Here is an 18416-nt window from a genome sequence, read left to right as displayed (position 1 = left end):
TGATCCAAAAGGGCGTAAGAGAAAAAGTAATACTCGGAAAGATGATGATGGTGGTGAAGAAAGGCCGCCAAAGCAAAGGGGTATTATTTTCCGACCACATACTCAACAAGAGTTTATGGGCAGGGTTCAATAGTATACGTACAGTGCAGCCGCCGCAATGGCAATGGCAATCACAGCCACAGCCACAGCCGCTACCACAACCACGGCCCCCGCCGATGCCGCCACTACCATCAATACCTCTACGCAACCGAATAGAAGAAGTTGAACAAATGTTGAAGGAACATGGACTTGATCATGGAGAACTTGGCTACCCGTTGTTTAGGCGACCACAAGACTCCACCTCGGTTCGACAACATGGCTCGGTGTCTGTTAGTCAAGGCTTGGCAAGCAATAATGAGACTAATGATGTGTCATTATATGAATGGTTAGATGACTGGTTGGCCAAAGGCTCAGAGTTGTTTGAATCCCTTCCGCCGTTGCCTGGAAATCAAGACATTGGATATAATGCCCCGCCTTCAGTTGAACAAGGCTTGCTTGGAAATCAAGACTCATCCGCGTTTACTGGACATAATAACCCGCCTTCGCTTGGACAAAACTTGACTGGATATAATGACTCACCTTCGGTTGATCAAGGCGTAGTGCCGTTACTTGGCAATCAACACTCAACGTTACCTAGAGAACAAGTCCCGGCCGCGATTGGAGATCAAGTCCCGCCTGCTGTAATTGGAGATCAAGTCCCGGCCACGATTGGAGATCAAGCCCCGGCCGCGATTGGAGATCAAGTCCCGGTCCCGGCGATTAATAATCAGACTAATCAAGATGATTTGTTTGGGAAACCGTTATTTGATTTCTTGGGTTTGAAGGACTCATAGTGATAATTTACGTGCATGCGATTCTCACTGGTATCCGTTTATCCAAGGCTTTCTTAATGTGTTAGTTTTTTTCTTAGTGTGTTAATTAGTTGTATAAATGTTGTTGGTTTGTGTTAGACTCATTACATACACATAATATTGTGCATGTCTAGCACTAATAATCAATTCATCGTCAGAATTATAATTTGCTCATTTGGGCATCTTAATTTTTCTTATGTAGTATTCCTTTTATATGTAGTAAAGACGTTTTTACTATTGGAGTATTGGATACAATGTTATATACTTGTTTGTTGTCTATATATTTTACTTGTTAGTTGTTACTATCGAAATACTGTAAAATAGACTAACTATGCAAAATCAATCACTAAATTTCAGTTTATTAAGGCATTGATAGTACGGTGGAAATGAGCTTTGTATCAAATATATATGCTATTAAATCATTTGATTCAATATTTTGCATTCTTGTATGCTCTCTATATTTTATTATACTGATCAATATAAAACTGTAACTATGAAAATCAGTGTTGAATGAGTTCGTTAATTATGGTATTAACAATATGGTGGAGTTGAGTTTTGTATTAAATATGATCCAAATTCTACTGACCAAGAATCCATCATTCTACTGACCACTACTATATATACTACTCTATTCTTCAGTTATACAACAACTAACCAAACCAAATTAAAGCCCTTAATTTTGTGCATTCTTTTCTTACAACTTAAAACTCAAGCTTTAATTTTCAATCTTTCTCCTACTAAATCAAGATTATTTTTCCAAGAACGAACCCTTGAACATCATAACAATGTAAAACGCGAACGATTATTTTTCCAAGAACGAACCCTTGCTCAAGAACGGCTTGTTTTGTAAAATGTACACTTGTAGAGTTTTTATACAATACTCACTCCATTAATTTTTTTTTTCGAGATAAAAAATAGCCGATATTATTAAAGTAAAATTAATTTGGTGGTATTATTACTTGTATTTGACTATTAAACCATTTTGATTTCATATTTTATTGTAACTTTATTAATATTACGATTTGGAATAAATTTAAACTAGATGTAATCAAAGGTCACACACTCGATCTTTAATCCAAAAATGTGCAGTGCCCCATGTTGAGTCATATAAGTTGTTCAACTAAGCCCGATTTAACAATTTAAATACAATACAAATATCACACAATATTCTTCCAAAACACTAAAATCAAGCGGGACTAATTCAATCTTCTCTAGAATAGCATATAAGTCATTTTTTTGTCTTTAAAAACACACTTTGTATTTATGAATTAGAATTATCTAAGTTTGGGTTTGTAGGCACGAAAAATTTATATAAGTGCCACATTGGATAATATATGGGTCAAAAGTCAATTTATTGACTTGATGCTAATTTGACTATTAATTAAAATTAATTAAATTGGGTGAATAAATTAAATTGGCCCATTTTAGTTATTTTTAATTAAATTGTTTATTTAATAGTTAAAACCTATTAAAAATGAGTCAAGATTACCAAGTCAAAAGCCCAACTTCATTGTACAACAAACCCTAACCCTATGAGTTACTCACTCTATAAATAGAGCACTCTTCACATCATTTGAGGGAGGAGGGAAAATTCAGAGAGAAAAAAAAGAGAGAAAAACAGAGAGAAAAACCTAAAGGAAACAAGGAGAATCAAAATACAGAGAAAGCCTCTCATATACTCAAAACCTCTTCAAATAAAACCTCTCATAAATACTCTAAATCTCTCTAGAGAAAACCCCTCATCAAATACTCTAAACCATTTTAGAGAAAACATCTCAAAGCCTAGAAGAAGAACAACAAGCATTCGACGTGCCGTTCTACTCTAGAAGATCACTCGTGGAAGAGATCAAGCCTCGACGGCCCTCAACACGAAGGAAAGAAGGACTTCAAATCATCAAAATCTCTACATCAAATAGTCATTGATCGAGATCAAGCCTCGTCGGCCCTCAATCAAGAATTTAAGTCAAAGGTCTACGTCAACAACAAGTCAAAGGTCTACATCAAATCTTCAGTCGAGATCAAGCCTCGACGGCCCTCGTTCGAGAATCAAGTCAATCTTTGAATTACGTCAAAGTCAAAGTGGAGATCGAATCAGAGGATCAAATTAGAGATTGTACCCAAAATTATCAAATTAATAAAATTCACACTTTGTTGCATTTGTTTTGAATCTATATTTTGCAGATTTAAAATTTGTATTTACAAATTTGGCACGCTCGGTGGGACCATTTCTACCTCTCATCTCTTTCTCCACGAATCGAAATGATGAAGCACGTAGAAGGAATGATGACAAAAGATGGTGCACAAGACGACGTCGTCAATATCATGGCAATTGAAGCAAACACCATCAAGGAGGATTTGGCAAATATGAAGCTACTTCTTGAGAAGCTCATCAAGGACAATGAAGAAAAGGGGGCACAAATTAAGCTCCAAAGTGAACAAATTGCTGCACTCGAAAGAAGACTCGAGAAGCGCCCAATTGAAGAAAGTGAAGATGATAGAAGAGAGTCAGAACTTAGCACTAAGACAAAGCTCAGTTCAAAAGGTGAAAAGCCCAATGTTGATTCATTCAGCTTCCAAGCAATCCAAGAGATGATAGGAAATGCTATTAAACAACAACTCGGCAGAGACGTCAACGAAGATGGTCGCTACAGCAAACCTTACACCAAGAGGATTGATAAGATGAGAATGCCAAGCGGCTATCAACCTCCGAAATTTCAGCAATTCGATGGGACAGGCAACCCCAAGCAACATATTGCACACTTCATAGAGACCTGCAATAATGCTGGGACCTCGGGAGATTTGCTGGTCAAGCAGTTTGTTCGCTCTCTTAAGACTGTTGCTTTCGATTGGTACACAGATCTACCTCGAAAATCCATCGACAGTTGGGAGCAAATGGAAGAAATGTTCCTCGATCGCTTCTTCAGCACTCGGCGCGTTGTGAGCATGACTGAGTTGACACAAACCAACCAGTTGGAAGATGAACCAGTCGTGGACTACATTAATCGATGGCGAGAATTAAGCCTTCAATGCAAAGATCATTTGTCCGAAACTTCGACAGTCGAGATGTGCATCCAAGGCATGAATTGGGATCTTGCTTACATTTTGCAAAGCATCAAGCCCAAAACATTCCAAGACTTGGCGACTCGAGCTCATGAGATGGAGTTTACGATAGCCAATCGTGAAGACAGATCCAATTAAATGGTCATCAACATCCAAAGGGGGCAAAGATGAAAAAGTGGTCCTCAAAGCTCCTAAGCAAGAGCCTAAACTGCAAAACAAACAAACAAACAAACAAACAAACAAAAAAAATCACACAAATTGAACTACGTTTGGCTTGATCCAAAAAGTAAATTTCAATTACTTTTTGGTACGTAGGCATCTTGGATATATAAAAAATTTATTCAAGGGCAGTCATGAAAAAAAAAAAAAAAAGCAAGATTGGGGGGCAAGTTTTAAGTTTCCCGTCAAGTTGAATAATGTCATCCATTTGAAGTTTGGAGAAAGCTTTCACGCACCAATACTTCACCAAATTTACTGGAAGATCCGGATGAAGCTATAAGCACCGGAGATTCATAAATTGTCAAACATGGACGTTTAGAGAAAGCTTCCAAGCACCAATGGTCCACCAAAATTTTTGTGATCTGGAGAAAGCTTCTAAGCACCAGAGATCATCAGTTCAAATTGTTGAACATGAAGATCGGAGAAAGCTACAAGCACCGATCCACTGAAATTCTTGAGAGTTGGAGAAAGCTTCTAAGCACCAAAAGATCATTAGTGCTATTAAGCACCGGTCCACCAAAGTTCTCGAGATAGATCCGGAGAAAGCTTACAAGCACTGGAGATCAACTCAAAACATTAAACACGAAGATTGGAGAAAGCAGTCAAGCACCAATGTTTCACTCATAAATTTTGAAGATCAGGAGAAGGCTGCCAAAACACCAAAGATCTGCAAAAAAAAAAAAAAAAAAAAAAAAAAAAGAAAAAAAGAAAAAAGAAGAGGATTTGCCCTCACGTGATATGGTTGGCAAAATGAACAAAGTGTTCACGTGATCTTATGATATCATGAACAAAAATTCATCATTATCCAAAAAAAAAAACAAAAAAAAAGGAAGAAAAAGTGTCATATTAATAAACAGGGAGCAGTTCATTGAGTTTCTACCTCAGCCATTAAAGCAAGCGTAGATACCCACTATGAGAAATACTTCGTCTAGTTCTCTGTCCGTCCGAGATGTACGAGAGGCTCGAACGTAGCTCCAATGTGAGGCGATCAAGACTTGGGTGACGAACTCCGGCATGGTGTGTCAAAGACTCAGGCGTCGAGGCTCCGTAGCGAGCGTGGCGATCAAGACTCGGGTGGTGAACTCCAATGTGGTGCGTAAAAGAATTGGGGGTCGAGACTCCGTAGTGCGGCTTGATGTGCTGAGGCGAGAAAGAGTAGTTCCGGCAGTGTTGTACCTCTTCCGTAGTGTCTCACCAGTTTTGGAGTCTGATGAGTGGTCGATGCTCTAGCAGTGTTGTCCGTATAAGGTGTACTTCTGGTCGAGACACGAGATTTTCGAGATTGATGACGCCTCTCCCTGAAACGAAGGAAGATCGCACACCTGCAAAGATAAAAAAAAAAATACAAACGAACAAGCAAACTATTTCGTCACAATTGATTGATTGTGCCTCTAAAGTATTGGCAAGGGCGCAAGGCAATGGCGAATAATTCTTGAGGTGGATTTATCGCTCCTTATGGCTTCGAGGTTCTGAGTGAGACAGTGAGTGGCCTCTTCTTCCTACATAGTTGAGATGTAGTAGCTCCTTTTCATGGCGTGACGTACGGCCCCTTCAATCCTCCATGCTATTGATGTCAAGTTAATGGTGCTCCTCCGTGGCTCTATGGCGTCAGGGTGTTCGAGTAGCATTTAGCTCCCTTCGTGGCACCAAGATGTCCCTACAATGACGTTCAAATTGTGGTTCGCTTCGGTGCAGTGGTGTCGAATGGCAAATTTTCTCCATGGCATCAAAGTAGATGGCTTGGTGGCTCCTTCTCGTGTAGGCATCAAGACTCCCCGCATTGAATGTAAAGTGGCTGCTTCTTCATTGCTTTGGACTCTTCAAAGTATGTTGCTAATTGCTCGTAGTCAACCACAACTAGAAGCATACACTAGTACACTATGGTGACTTGTTTTTAATTTGGTGTTGAGAATCCATTCACCTTTGGATGTATTTATAGCCAAAAGTCTAATGATAATGATAACTCTTAACAAGATTACGTTAAGGTTGTGGTCAAGTTTATCTTCTAAGATTGTTGAGCATTTTATGGGTTGAGCTTTACTCTACTGCCAAAGAGCAAGGACAATTCATAATCAAGAAGTTGCGCATTTTGTGGGTAAAGGAAGGACTTCAAAGTCTATCTTCAGCAAAGTCAAGAATATCTCACATTTAAAAATAAATAAATAAATAAAATAAAATAAATTAAAGATGAAGCCAAATACCTATCATTCTCGTGAGAATTAGAGACTTAAGTTGGTTACATTATCAAAAGCTAAGATAAGCACTTCTTGACTTTGTTAGTGTTGATAGGCTTTAGCTTGTTGACAACATTACTAGCTAGCGAGTGTACTCACAACAACAACAACCCAAAAAAAAAAAAAAAAAAAAAAGAAGAAGAGCATTTCGAGCCCGGTCACGATCAAACACTCCAAAGTCGTGTCCGTGACCGATCTCGAAGGGGGCAATTTGTAGGCACGAAAAATTTATATAAGTGCCACATTGGATAATATATGGGTCAAAAGTCAATTTATTGACTTGATGCTAATTTGACTATTAATTAAAATTAATTAAATTGGGTGAATAAATTAAATTGGCCCATTTTAGTTATTTTTAATTAAATTGTTTATTTAATAGTTAAAACCTATTAAAAATGAGTCAAGATTACCAAGTCAAAAGCCCAACTTCATTGTACAACAAACCCTAACCCTAAGAGTTACTCACTCTATAAATAGAGCACTCTTCACATCATTTGAGGGAGGAGGGAAAATTCAGAGAGAAAAAAAAAAGAGGGAAAATTCAGAGAGAAAAACCTAGAGGAAACAAGGAGAATCAAAATACAGAGAAAGCCTCTCATATATTCAAAACCTCTTCAAATAAAACCTCTCATAAATACTCTAAATCTCTCTAGAGAAAACCCCTCATCAAATACTCTAAACCATTTTAGAGAAAACATCTCAAAGCCTAGAAGAAGAACAACAAGCATTCGACGTGCCGTTCTACTCTAGAAGATCACTCGTGGAAGAGATCAAGCCTCGACGGCCCTCAACACGAAGGAAAGAAGGACTTCAAATCATCAAAATCTCTACATCAAATAGTCATTGATCGAGATCAAGCCTCATCGGCCCTCAATCAAGAATTTAAGTCAAAGGTCTATGTCAACAACAAGTCAAAGGTCTACATCAAATCTTCGGTCGAGATCAAGCCTCGACGGCCCTCGTTCGAGAATCAAGTCAATCTTTGAATTACGTCAAAGTCAAAGTGGAGATCGAATCAGAGGATCAAATTAGAGATTGTACCCAAAATTATCAAATTAATAAAATTCACACTTTGTTGCATTTGTTTTGAATCTATATTTTGCAGATTTAAAATTTGTATTTACAGGGTTAAATGTATAAAATAATATCGGTAGGTAAATGAAAAGCAATATACACACTCCGTATTAGAATATTCAATTTTGGGTTAAATGTATAAAAATTTCGACTGTGGGAAATGAAAATAGACTCGATCAAGCATAAGTACATAACCCAACTTGTAATTTGCAATGGACATAGAACACCCAAACCGCCTAACTACCTAACTGATAACCGTCACTCAAATGTCAACGAAAGGATTAAAACTGACAAATTATAACAAACCAAGAATCATTTTACTAATCACTCCACTTACACACAACTAACTAAAACCCTTATTTCATTTCTTTAATTTCTACATAATATTCCTAAAAAAAAAAAAAAATCTACATTCAAGATTTCAAGGAACTTAATTACACCCACCATTCTTAAGAACATCATAATAATGTATAACGATCGAAAACCGCCGAGGCCGCCGACGATTGAGCAAACGGGGCGTAAGAGAAAAAGTAATGATCCAATCAATGTAGATGATGATGATGGTGAAGAAAGGCCGCCAAAGATAACGATAATTAGGGATACTTTTGTCCAAGTTACTCCAGAAGAGTTTATGACCAAGGTTCAACAGTATACAGGGATGCCGCCATCGCAACCACAACCACCGCCACCTCCGCCGCCGCCACCAAAACCACAGCCACCTCCGCCTCCGCCGCCACCACGACGATATATTAACTACCAAGAAATCAAAATTGATAAAATCTTGGAGGAGTGTGGACATGACCCGAATGCATCGGTTGGACATCGCCAATCGCAGCCGGTTCAACAAGGATCCATTTCGGTTGGACTTCAAAGCTCTACTGCAACGTTCGGAAATCAAGGTTCGCCTGGACAATATGGCTCGGCATTGGTTGGACAAGACTTAGCGACGCCAATTGCAAGTCAAGGGTCAACCTGGATTGACCCATTTGACTTGACATCGGTTGAACAAGTCTCGCCTCCAATTGAACACCAAGTAGTCCCGCCGCCGGTTGGACATCAAGTAGTCCCACCGCCGGTTGGACAACGCTTGGCAACCAATAATAATGGTGATAGTGACGAGTTTGATAAGATGATAGAGGAATGGTTGGCCGAACGCCCCTAGTTTACGTGCATCATGAGTGCTTCATTAATTTTCTTAATTCATCATCATTTTTGTAGACAAACCTTTAAAGTGTTAATTAGTTTCTGTATAGTTGGTTATAAATGCTAATTTTGGACAATATCATTTACATAATATTGTGTTTAGCAAAGATAATTACTTTTGTTTAGTCAGAATTGTTGATAATACATATTCTTCAAGTTTTTCAACCAATTCAATAATAAGATTAGACATTCTTTTATGTAACAATTTGTACATGCATGTATGTGGGCATCTTAGTTTTCGTTATGTGGTGTATTTCGTCCATTTGTATGTATGTATAAAGACATAATACATTACTATTATATTCAATATCAACTGTTATACTTCTTAGTTCTTACTATTGAAATAAAAATAGAAAAACTAAATATGAAAAACTGATAAATGACATTAAATTCCATTAAGGATTTGATAATACAATGGAAATAAGCTTTGTATTATATATGTTACTCTGTATTATTCGAAAATCAATCGTGAAAGTTAGTTAATTAGTTTGTTAATTATGGCATTGACAATATGTTGGGGGTGAGCTTTGTATTAAATTATAGGAAAATTTGTCAGAAAAAAACCTTCTAAATGCCTCATTTTGTGAGAAAAACTTTTTAAAGCATTCTTTGTTACAAAACCCACCATGATCACTTTTTTTGTTAAATGAAACTTGGACCCTCTTTTCTAGCATTGACTCCGTCCCACTTTCAGACGTTGACCAATTACTTTTCCTACTTGCTGTCACTTCTTTTGATAATTGCATTCCCTCTTTTATTTTTCCCTCCGAATGAAGAATAATTTCTTCAATATTCTATCTTCTTTCCTCCATGGTTGTTTGATGATTTTGCACTGTTATGCTTAGATAATACATGCAAACTTGATTGGATTGTTGAAATTTTTGAATTGAATTGTTCATTTGTTGCCCTAGTTTGTTGAATTTCTGGAATTTTGTTTGATGATTTCTAAAATTAGGGCTTTTTTTTACTCAACTTCTGAACTCACGTACTTCTTCTTTTCAATAGCTAAAGGAGGAAGAAAGGGGTCGTTTGGACGCAAAACAAGGTTTCCCTAATATACCATTGTACCTGCAAAATAACCATCAAGAACACAACAATCACTGAACAGAGAAGAACTCACAATAAGAGAGCAAATTATAGAAGAAAGAAGAACGATGGATTGAACCCTAGATTGTTTCAATCAGCACTCTAATTGTGTAAGAATTAATTGAAGAACCCTAAATTACCTTTCAATTGCTTTAATTTGGGTAATTTCCCTACATTTTCTATGAAATGAATTGGGGAAGCTTGACCTAAATTTTTAGGGTGCCCAAGAATAAGGAGGGAAAATTACTCAACATTAGGTTGCAAGTAGTGAAAAGAGTAGGTCAACGATTTAAAGTTGTAATCATCGTCGGAAAAGAGGGGTGATGTTTCTTTAGACAAAAAAAATTGATCGTGGTGGTTTTTTTTTAACAAAGAATCGTTTAAAAGGTATTTTCTTGCAAAATAAGGCTTTTAAAAAGTTTTTTTTAACAAATTTGCCTAAATTATATGGGTTGTTATTTGATTGATTCAATATTCTTAATTAAGTTCATGTATGCTCTAAGCTAGGGTGCAATAATGGTTGATTGGTAAATATTCAAGATTTAGTTTTAATAAACAACACCCAATCTTTGATTCAATATTTTGAAAACAATACTCCCTAGAATTTAAATTATTGCCTATATGGCTAAAATGGGCAAATATTGCCCTAAAATTTAAATACATTTTTTCCATTTTAAAGTATAAAAATAATAGTTTCAATAAACTAAAAGAAAAAAAAAAAATAATAAATCGGCAATTAAAAATCTTTTGACAAACTGGCTACTATTTTCTTGAATATATACTCGGTATTGCTATAGTGTAGTAGTTATTTGGTTCATCAATTGACTCATTTTCTCAAATATTTGGAGTACTATATACAATTATACATACCAACTTTTATTTTATAAAATGATGTGTATTTGAAAAATAATTACTTTTTTTTTTTTAACCTTATAATCTTATATACTCAATACCTCGCATGGATGTTGAGGTAGAGCTCATAATATGATTAGCTTAAAGATTAAATACATTTTTTATTTAATTCTGATGATGGATTTTGAGTAATTAATTATTTTACCTTAATATTTAAATCATAAAAACTAACTAATCATGTATGTAATCTTGAAAAAAAAGTTAATTTGGACAACTTAAACTTATTTATCCTAACAACCTAACAAACGGCCTAACTAACTACTAATTACTAACGGATAACGCTCTCAAAATATCTACAAGTATGCCAATAACTATAGTCAACGGTCAATTGTTGGATTAAACTCCCAAAATTCTAACAAACCAAGAACCCATTGTTCTACTGGCCACTACTATACATACTATTCTACCCTTAGTTAAACACATTACACAACTAACTAAACCAAATTAAAATCCCTTAGCTTACATTTGTGCATTTTGTTACAAGTTAAAACTGAAGCTTTAATTTTCAATCTTTCTCTACTCGATCAAGATTATTTTTTCCAAGAACGAATCCTTGAACATCAAAACAATGTCGTATAACGCGAACAATCCCGGAAAACCAGCGATGACGAATGAGCAAACGGGCCGTAAGAGAGATAATCCGATGATTACACACGAAAGACCACCAAAGGTAATGCGTCCAGACCATTTCTATGATTTATTTCAAAATGTTATGGGAATGCAGCCTAGTATTAGTGAGCCAAATTCTAACCAAGAAGTTGTACAAAGTAACACCAACAGTAGTGATACCTCTACTCTTGAACATGATGCTTTGACATTTGGAAATCATGGGTCGCCTTCGTTTGGAATTGATACATTTGGAAGTAATACTAATAGTAATAATGAGATCGATGGCTCAAGCTCGTCTTGGATTGATGTTAATGCGGCGGTGTTTGGGAATTATGACTTGTCAAATGTTGGACGACAACTTGACCCCGTGGTGTTAGGAAATAATTTTGAAAATGATAGCTTCTTGGCAGCTCTTGGAGATGATAGTGATAGATATTATAGGATTATTATAATACTAGTTTTGTGCCCGTGCGATGCCCGGATTGTTTATTGAATTTGAAGATAATTTTTTTAATCTATATGTCAAATTTTAAAATATACCATTGATACAAAATAAGTTTATTAATGTGCTTTTGTGACGATTTACTAACTAGTAGGCATGTAATGACTAATAATAATGTTGGAGGAAATGTTCGATTTAATACATTAAAAAAAACAAAAAATAAATTAAATCAGATAAATGTTCAAAGCTCGTTGGGTTGACCAGAACCAAAATCTTTGGGCAAGGGTTGAACATTTCTTGACTCGTAATCTAAAGTGAACTCAATCCGAGATGATTCATGACCCGATCCTAATTGACAGGTTTATGTTATAATAAAATCCTATTGGTTGTGAAGTATATTATTTTAACCTATTATTATATATTATAAATAGATGTTTTACTCTTTAAACTAATTTTTTTTTTTTGAATAAAATTATAATTCAATTTGTATCTCTGAAATATTGGTATTTTATCGAAAATAAAATTCTAAACTTAAAATTTTATCCAAATAGAATTCTAAATTAACTTTTTTTTTTATCTTATGAAGTTTATTTAAATCTATCCAGCGTGTTGCGACACTTGGCAAAAAGTTAGAACGTCAAGTGTCGCAACGTCGTGACCTGACTAAAAGTTTAGCTTTATATATTAGTTATATGATTTGTCGCAGAGTGGGATATATTTGTATATATTTGTGACATAGTTTGTATTTTTATCGTACTAGGTTTCCTAACAAGATTAGGACTAGTATTGTAACTCTATATATATTATTCAATGGTACACACTCCAACCCAAGGAGTTTTCCTGGGATATATTTGTATATATTTGTGACATAGTTTGTATTTTTATCGTACTAGGTTTCCTAACAAGATTAGGACTAGTATTGTAACTCTATATATATTATTCAATGGTACACACTCCAACCCAAGGAGTTTTCCTGGGATATATTTGTATATATTTGTGACATAGTTTGTATTTTTATCGTACTAGGTTTCCTAACAAGATTAGGACTTGTATTGTAACTCTATATATATTATTCAATGGTACACACTCCAACCCAAGGAGTTTTCCTGAAATCTAACATGGTATCACAGCCAAGATTTTTTAGGGTTACATTTAGCTTCTTGGCTTCCTTTGCCCCGGAATTATTTGGATATCCTAGCTCAGCATTCTCTCAAAATCTTGGCTCAGATTCATTTCAACAACTTGCTTCCGCATCCGTTGAACATTTTGGCGTGCCTTATCCGTTGTATCAAAATAATGATCTTCCTCCGCTGCCACCCGTTGAATATCATGGCGAGCCTTTTTACGATAATCTTGCTCCGCTGCCACCCGTTGAAAATTATGCCTCGGCGTCGTCATATGGACAGCTTGGCTCGGCGTCGTCACATGGACAGCTTGCCACGTATGGAGATCTTGGCTCGGTGTCGCAGGAAAATCTTATTGGCTCTTCAACTAATGGACAAGTTGCCTCGGACACACATGGACATCTTGGTTCGGGGTCTAATGGAAATCAAAGATCAGCGTCAATAAGACAGCTTATTTCCACGGAATCGAATGGGCATCATCTTGGGTCGGGGATGTACAAAAATCTTGGGTCATCGAGCTTTAAAAATGTTGTTTCGTCGTCGTCGGCTAATGCTAGACATCTTGGGTCGGCAATGTACGAAAATCTTGGGTCGTCGTCCTTTGAAAATGTTGTGTCATCATCGGTTGAACATTTTGGGTATGGGATTGGATCTGGCGAGGCATGGAGGAGTACTCCTGATGCTTATTTTGAGTCAATGACGGATCATTTTTTCTCATCAAAATACTGGAAAGCCTCAAAGAAGCGCTAGTTTACGTGCATCACTACTGCTTCATCAACGACTTTCTTGCTTCATTAGTTTTACATACTTTATGTCTACCCTTTTATCTTCTTTAGTGACTAATTAATACTCACCAAGTTTTTTCACAAATAATAAGACTAGAGATTCTTCTGTGTAATTTTCTCATGCGGGTCATCTAATAAAATATAGTTGTAGTATTTCATTCGTGTTAAATATAATACAGTATTGTTTTGGATTTAGTACAATATTAATACATTTATACATTCTAATAACTATTGTCATAAGTCTCGATCATAACAATCCCAAGTAACTACCCTTAACAAACATGTGAATGCCTTATCCATAGTTCAAACTTGTAAGTACAACTATGTGGTATAATTAGTTGTATGTAACTTATTAAGTACAAGTTACGATTGTCATTTCAATATGGAAGGCTATAATACTTTGTTTTTTTAATGGGCATACTATAAATACGAGAAAATACAAGTTTATCAATATGATAAACAAAATTTGTTTATCAAATGGAAAAATCGTAAATAAATAATGGGTTTAAGTACTTATTCGTAACGGACGTTTCAGGTTCCCGTTAAAAATATGTGGCCATCCGTACGTAACGGCCACATACGTAACGAACGCTGCCCGTTACGGATGGACCCTTTTTACCCGTTACGGATGACCTTTTTTCCACTGGTGACAAGTTTTCTCTTTACTATGCATAAGTAAATTTAAAAAATCACAACCAAAATATTTGCACCAAACTCTTATGGTGCAATAATTAAAAAACGGAGGAAGTATTTCATTTGGTATAGACTAGCTAGCCTGTTAAAAACAATCGGTTAAAATTGCACTAAAATTTTCCACAACTGACTTGAATTTTACGGAGTACTCGTTCCATTTACCGTGATTAAATTCTTATTTGTAGATTGTAGAAGCTTAACTAGGTTAGGTCCCGTGCCATGCACGGTTATTGTCATTATTATTATCGATTTAATGTTACAATAATTAATATTAAATATAAACTATCTAAATTTGTCACGGATAAAAATAAAGTATTTGACATAATAAAGCATGGAATATCATGCTTAATTGGCATTCTTATGTTTCAACCATATAAGAAAATCTATATTAGCGGAATATAGAAAGATAAAGATAAAATTTATTATAGGAATAAAAATATTTTTAAAAAAAATCCTCAAACACCATAGAAAGAAGAATTAACAAAAAGGAGACAATGTGATAAGTTTTGAAAAAAATTATTATATACCTATACACTTATCAATGATCACATAATGTAATGTCTTGTTTTTAGTCATTAACTTTTGTCTATCTCAATTGTATCCTTGAAGCAGATAATATGTTTGCCACACAAAAACTTATAGAGTAGAAGATTGTACTTTTTAAAAATATTTTACAAAAATATTTTGTGATTATATTTTTCATATTAGCTAATTGAATGTCAATACTAAAAAAAAAAAAGTAAATATCATTTTTTTTTTTTTTGAAACCAAGTAATTTCTATTTATACAGTAATTAAATTTTACAAATAATTTCCTTAAATAAACTTTCTATTAAATAATTTTTAAAAACAAAATACTAAGGATGTGTTATTGATGGTGTGTCTTTTAGTATATATAATATATGAGTACTTATTGATTGATGATTTGACTAATTAATTATTTATGGCTAGACTCTAGTCTAGGCATCTTATCCTACACCCCCTTTCCCCAAATACTCATTTTCACTACATAAATGTACAGTCCCCCCACCCCCCAAAAAAAAAATCATTCTCATTTCACTTTCTCTCTCCTCACCCATTTTCTGCATTTTCTCTCTATACACCCATTTTTTGTATTTTCAAATCCAAATATTTCTACGAATTTGTGACGAATTATCAAAAAAAAATATTTCAATTACTATAGAATTCAACAAATCAAGGTTGAAATTCAAAGGAGTAAGTGATTTTGTTCATATTTAGTTCAAAAAAGAGTATAAACCGTAGTTTTAATAAATTTTTGTTGCAATTGTGTTACATGCACAACATCGAGGTATAAAACATGGAAAAAGAGTATTAACTATTGCATTTTAATAATTTTTTACTATTTTTCGTTAAATATTAGTAAGCTGGACAAATACATTTTGATTTTTGGGTATGAAGTTTTTTTTTTTTTTGGATTATACGAAGGAAACCGTTTCAGAGAAGAACATCAAATAATCTGGAAAAAAGTAAGAACTAATTTAATTAATTCGTAGTTTTTTTTTTTTTTTTTTTAATGAATGTTCATTTATGTATTAGTATACAACCATTCACATGTTAATAGATGATTCTTTTTCATAGTTTGGAGTCGGAAATTATTTTGATGAGTGTTCATTTGTATTTTGGCAAATGTATGTTCAGTCACATAAAAATATATGATTTTCACATATATTAATATACGATTATTAGAATTTTGATAATTATTTATATTTTGGTCATCCTCGATCTTCAAATATTTCATGCTCGGTTCAATTTTGAGTTTCAATATATGTCTTTTTCATATGGATGTATGGTAAATCACATTTTGATAGCTTCAAGAGTTATTCACGTATATATTTCATGTTCATTTATCGATATCTTTTATTAGCATTTTTAAACCAATACATGTTCATTTATATATTAATATATGTTCATTTTCATATTGAATTATGTAAAAATGTTCATTATTTATTAGTAGTTGTTCATTTGCGTATTAATGAATAATCATTTATACACGCACTAATATATGTTCATTTATATATTAATATATGTTCATTTCCGTATTGATCATTTCAATTGTTATACTATTCATATTCATATGAAAATTGATCCATTTAATAATTTCAACACTTATTCTTGCTCAAATCTAACTAAAAATTCATTTGTTTTTGTCAACAAAGAATTGTGGATATAGTGAGTTACACCACACAATAGCAAGGAAAAAAAAAAAAGACGACAAAAATAAGGAAATCAAGAAGGCATGGATTCGTGCAACATGAACCAATAACACGAGCTTGTATTTTTCGATTTTGGATCGAGAATTCGTAACGTAGTGTATAATAAATATGTGTGGAATTGTGTTGTATATTTTAATATCCAATATGTTAATTTTTGGTGATATACAATTTCTATTTGATTTTAATAAGAAGGAAATAAACTTTCAATTATTGATCAAATTAAATCAAAAAACTTTCAGAGCTTTACCTTTTAACTCCAAAGTCTACTGGACAACATCTATTCGATCATTTCTACCAAATTGTTTAAGGACCATGGCTACTACTTCCTTGACATTATTTTGTTTATATTGCTATAGTGCAGTACTTATTTAGTTCAATTTACTCATTATCTCAAATATCCGATCGGAGTACTATACACATACCAACTTTTAATTTATAAAATAATGTATAATTGAAAAGTAATTACCTTATAATCTTTATATACTCAATACTTCGCATTTTCAAATTTTGACTATTAAATTATTTTACCTTCATTATTAAATCTGAAAGACTAATTAATCGTGTATGTGATATTGAAAAAAAAAAAGTTTCTCCGTAATTTAGATTAAGGGCATGTTCATATTTACTGAACTGAGCTGAACTGAATTGAACTGAACTGATTGGAGCTGAACTGAACTGAACTGAACTGATTGGAGCTGAACTGAACTGAACTAAGCTGAAATGAATATTTTATGAGAGAGGGAAATTAAGAGCTGAACTGAACTGAACTGAACTGGACTGATTGGAGCTGAACTGAACTGAACTGAACTGATTGGAGCTGAACTGAACTGAACTAAACTAAAAATAAGGGCTTGTTCACATTTACTGAACTGAGATGAACTGAACTGAACTGAACTGATTGGAGCTGAACTGAACTGAACTGAACTGATTGGAGCTGAACTGAACTGAACTGAACTGAACTGAATTGAGCTGAAATGAATATTTTATGAGAGAGGAAAATTAAGAGCTGAACTGAATTGAGCTGAAATGAATATTTTATGAGAGAGGAAAATTAAGAGCTGAACTGAACTGAACTGATTGGAGCTGAACTGAACTGAACTGAACTGATTAGAGCTGAACTGAACTGAACTGAACTGAAATTAAGTAAATGTGAACAGGCCCTAAGTAAATATGAACAGGCCCTAACTCAAACATATTGTAAAGTACTAACTTTAGCTTGATCTCATTGGCTTCATGAGCACAATATTTATAATAATACAAAACCCAATTAGTTTCCTAAGCCTACACAACGTGTATGACAGGCTGACAGCCAAGGAAACCTAGATAAAAGATATGGCAATAATATCCTGTAAATATGGAAATAATATCTAGACTAAATATTTACCAAATAAACTAAATAATATTTCCTAAATATATCTTAACACCCCCACTCAAGTTGGAGCATGAGATTCGAAAATGCCCAACTTGGAAAGAAGATAGTCAAATTGAGCCTTCCCGAGTGTTTTTGTGAATATATCCGCCAATTGTTCCTTAGTAGACACATGTGACGGTGAAATTAAACCTTCATTGATCGCATCACGAACAAAATGACAATCGACCTCTATGTGTTTCGTACGCTCATGAAAGACCGGGTTCTTCGCTATATGCAACGCAGACTGACTATCACAAAACAACTTGATTGCTTTTGGGTGTTGAATGCCCATACTCAACAATAAACCTTTGAGCCACTTTAATTCACAAGTAGCTCCAGACATGGACCTGTATTCCGCCTTTGCAGAAGAAAAAGAAACTGTGGGTTGCTTTTTAGTTTTCCAAGAAATCGGAGATTTTCCTAGAAACACTAGCCATCCGG

This window comes from Chenopodium album, chromosome 4 (genome assembly GCF_948465745.1).
Source record: "Chenopodium album chromosome 4, dcCheAlbu1.1, whole genome shotgun sequence".
Classification (NCBI taxonomy): domain Eukaryota; kingdom Viridiplantae; phylum Streptophyta; class Magnoliopsida; order Caryophyllales; family Amaranthaceae; genus Chenopodium; species Chenopodium album.
This window is presented reverse-complemented; position numbering follows the sequence as displayed.